The sequence below is a fragment of the Chrysochloris asiatica genome, unplaced genomic scaffold (genome assembly GCF_000296735.1).
Source record: "Chrysochloris asiatica unplaced genomic scaffold, ChrAsi1.0 scaffold00022, whole genome shotgun sequence".
Classification (NCBI taxonomy): domain Eukaryota; kingdom Metazoa; phylum Chordata; class Mammalia; order Afrosoricida; family Chrysochloridae; genus Chrysochloris; species Chrysochloris asiatica.
Window position 1 is genome coordinate 6,794,393 of NW_006408540.1, and position 4,076 is coordinate 6,798,468.

Sequence of the window (4,076 nt, forward strand, 5' to 3'; positions counted from 1 at the left end):
AATAAGGTGGTTAACTGTTCATTAATGAACGACTAACTCAAAAGAGTTATTGTGGAATCTGCTAAGGTGGGTGAATTTATCATTAATTTAGATTAAAAGTTGTTTTAAATTACTGTAATTTAGGGACGGGACAACTGGTAAGCTGTTGTTTTTTAAACTTTGAACTGTGAACTGAGTGTTTTATAGAGCAGATCATCAGTTTTACATTTAAAAAATCCTACATTTTATTTCAATAATTGCAAACCCTTCCATGTAACACTGGTTTTCCCTGTGATTCTTGTTTTAATTCTGTCTTCTTTCCCAACGCTTCTGAATTTTGTTCTTAGATAAATGTTGTCCTTTGATCTAGAATGCTTGACTACTGCATGGTTTACATACTTCACTAAAGTTGTTGTCCCCCCCTACCTATCTAGCTATTGTTTGGCTGAAAATAGAGCCACGTGGGTGAGTTAAGATCTAGACCTGAAGGGTGACCAAGAGCCATAGCCTTCAGTTCCTCCAGTCTCTTACTGACCAGCAAGCCTGGCATTTTTTTTTTTTTTTTTTTTTAACAATTTTGAATTTTATTCTACATTTTCTCCCACTCTATCCATGACCTACTAATGTGATTCCTTTCAGAACTGTTTGCAGTGATAACTGAACACTATTTAGTTCTTCTGGTCTTAGGGTTGTGGAGGCTGAAGTTCACTTGGTCCTTTAGTACATTGGACTAATTAATTCTAAGTGTTGTCAGTATTCATCACTCTTCTTTCCTCCACACAGGAGAGACACTTGATGGCCGCTCATGGGCTTTTAAGATACCAGTCACTATTCACAAAAACGGGATGTGGAATATTTTCTTTGTGGAGTATGCTATGCCAATTGATCATGGTGTTCCCTGAGACTATGGCTTAATGTCTCATACTAAGCAACTCATTCCCTCAAGGTGTTTGATAATGTCTAAGAAGTTTTCACAATTTTGTCACCTATATGCTCCATCACATGGATATGTTTGTTGTACTCATTAATACCCATATACAAACATTTTCTGGATCACCAACATGTTTTCAGGCTGTTTGTTAAGGTGATTATAGCAGACATCAAGTAGTAAAAAATAGCTAAAGAAATGAAAATACAGACCACTAGCAAATTGGGATCATTTAATTTGCTTAGCTTGCTACAAAGGAAAAAAAAAAAAAATTCTGCTATGGTAAAAGATGTGTATGTGTAAATTGGTCTAATTTCAGATGACAATTGTGTTTTCATTTTTATATTTAGGGAAATAACTATGTTGGAGCATTTGTGAAGGCCATACTTTATAGACTCTATGTGTAAATAATCTTATTGTTAATGTTGTTAGATGCAGTTGAGTCTTTTCCAACTCATAATAATCTATGCACAACAGAATGAAGCACTGCCCAGTCCTGCAACAATCTTACAATCATGCTTGAGTTCACTGTTGCTTCCACAGTGCCAATCCATCTCATTGGGGTTCTTCCTCTTTTTCTCCAATCCTCCACTTCACCAAGCATAATGTCCTTCTCCAAGGACTATCCTGATATGTCTCTCCTGATACATCTTAAGTATGAAAGATCAAGTCTTGCCATCTTGGCTTCTAAGGAACTTTCTGGCTGTATTTCTTCCAACAGAGATTTGTTTATTCTTCTGGCAGTCCATGTTACTTTTAATATTTTTCTCTAACACCGTAACTTGAATGCTGTCTACTGTAAATCAGGTGGTAATAAAGCTGGCATTAGCTCTTGCCAAGTAGGTGGAACTATAGATGGTATAGTTTGGCTGAGTTGTATGGGTACAGTTGCTGTCTCCCGTTGGGTGAGAAAAAGTATTGCCCCACACCCCAAGTAACAGAATAAGCAAACAAGGAACCAGCAATGAAAAGAGAGAAAAGAAATAAAAACAGGCAGCAACCAGACAAAAAGAATATAGTAACTATAAAGACTAAAGAGGGGCAGGGAAATGGAGTTATAGAAGAGAATATCAAGAAAGGAAATAAACGGAAGAAATAAAAGAAACAGGAAAACCAGTGAGAGGCAAGATGAAAAAAGACAATAGAGAATTGAAAAGAAAGCTCAAAAGATGGAAAAAAGAAAAGGATAAATGAGAACTAAAAGAAAAGAAGTAAAAACAAAATGAATATAGAAAGTATAAAATTCAAGGAAATGGGAGGAGGGTGAGAAAGAATAAACAAGCAAAAACAATGAAACAACAAAAGGAAAACACCAAACTGAAAATCAAAAAATTGTGCAGCTATTGACCTGAAAGGAGAAAACTCTGGAGAACCTTTGTCTGCCTACGAGTTCACAAGGTGAATGTGGGAGGAATGTGACCTTGAAATCCTGGCCCTAGATGGAGTTCCTATTGGCTGCAGTATTGTCTATATTCAGGGCACTTGATCCAGAAGTAGTTCATGAAGGCCCTTGATGGAGCTGGTTTCAGTGTCTGAAATTTCAGTGTCTGTTAGGACCTCAGGGCAGCTGGGGGCTGGGTGACTGGTTAAATGCTGGTCTGGTGGCTCTGCTGGTTTTCTAGGTCTGTAGCTGAGCCCACATGAGTCTAGACACCAAAATGACACAGCTAGCTCCCACTGTACACTGACTGCTATGGCTTCTGTGGAGGAGCGTGGGAGGTAGCCACAGCTCTGGACACAAGGAGAGTATGGGGACAAAGAAGGAATCACACCTTTCCTGTCACCTGTGGGAATCTCCTCTGCCAGGCCACTTTTTGTTGCCAAAGCTGCTCACAAAAGTTCAAGATGGTTGCACTGCATTTGGCTTGCCATTCACAGGTGAGTCATGCTTTTTCACCAGCCCTGCTCAGCTTCTCCTCACAGAAAACATGCAATCCACTTCTTTAACCTTTCTTCTGAAGTTAAGGATTTGAAAATTTTCATCTGTGTCAGTTTCATTCTGTCTGTCCTCTTTTTGCTGTACAATCTGCCTAGCCCACCATCTTGCTGAAAGTCTACCTGGATGTTGATTTATTTGCATTGCCCAGAGTCATATCTACAGAAAACAGTGTCTATGGTAAGAGCTGAAATTGTGCCCTTGTCCAAACATCTGCTACTCATCTTTTAGATTGTTGTTGTTATTAAGTGCTGTTGAGTCTGTTCTGACTCATAGCGACCCTGTATAGGGTTCCTGATGAGTACTGGTGGATTTGAACCGTGGACCTTGAGGTTCAAACTAATCTTGGAGTTCAGTGCGTTATTCCACAGTGCCACACCAGGAGCCCATCTCCTCTCACTCCCCAACACATACAGTCATCTTTTATTGGGCTTTACGTTTCAGTGAGGGTGTGAAAGGACTGTTCCTTCACGGGGAGGGAGTCAGGGCAAGGCCGCTGGTCCAGTCAGGAATGCAGGCAGCGTCCTCTTAGTGGTCCTTCCATAACCGCTCATGTTTGAGGTTCTTTTAAGAGAGGCAGCAGCTGAAAACCACGTAAGCTGTCAGCACCTTGAACAACACGGTGATGCTCCCCTTCTTCACATTGATATATTTGTTTTAATACTGATCATAACCTTTCTAAAAGGCTCCGCCAATGCCTCCCGGGGTGTAGTTCCGCATCAGTATCTAGCTGCGCAGCTCAGCAAATTTGACATCCATGAATTTCTCCTCCTTCAGCGGTACGACGGACACCATCTTGGAGTCCTGGGTATCCACTGCGTTGGGCCACGCGGGGGCTACTCAGCAGTTCATCTTTTATATAACTTGTACTGTAATATCAGCTTAAAAATACAAGTCAAGCTGCTTAACACCTTGTAATGAAAATTACAACAGCACCTTCCTTGCTTTCACCAATAAAAATTGGTCTATGATATGCTTAAAAAATTTGTTTCAATTTCTTTTTCTTCTTACACTCAGAAAAGCATGATCACACATTCTGCCTTTACCTATAAAGACTCTCAAATATGAAAGAAGTAGTTTTAATTTGCTAAATAGTATCTCACAGCTAGAGATGGAAACTGTACGGTTAATAAAATCCTTTCAGTGGTGCCCTAGTCCCTACTTCAAGTGAGGAACATAGGGTTGCAGGCCATATTGTTGTTGTTGTTAAGCACTGTTGAGTGGATTCTGGCC

The 4,076-nt window shown here is 39.9% G+C and overlaps 1 pseudogene; it reads right to left on the reverse strand.

The window, feature by feature from the left end:
• Positions 1-3,371: 3,371 nt before the first annotated feature.
• Positions 3,372-3,638, reverse strand: LOC102830296 (annotated as a pseudogene).
• Positions 3,639-4,076: the final 438 nt, after the last annotated feature.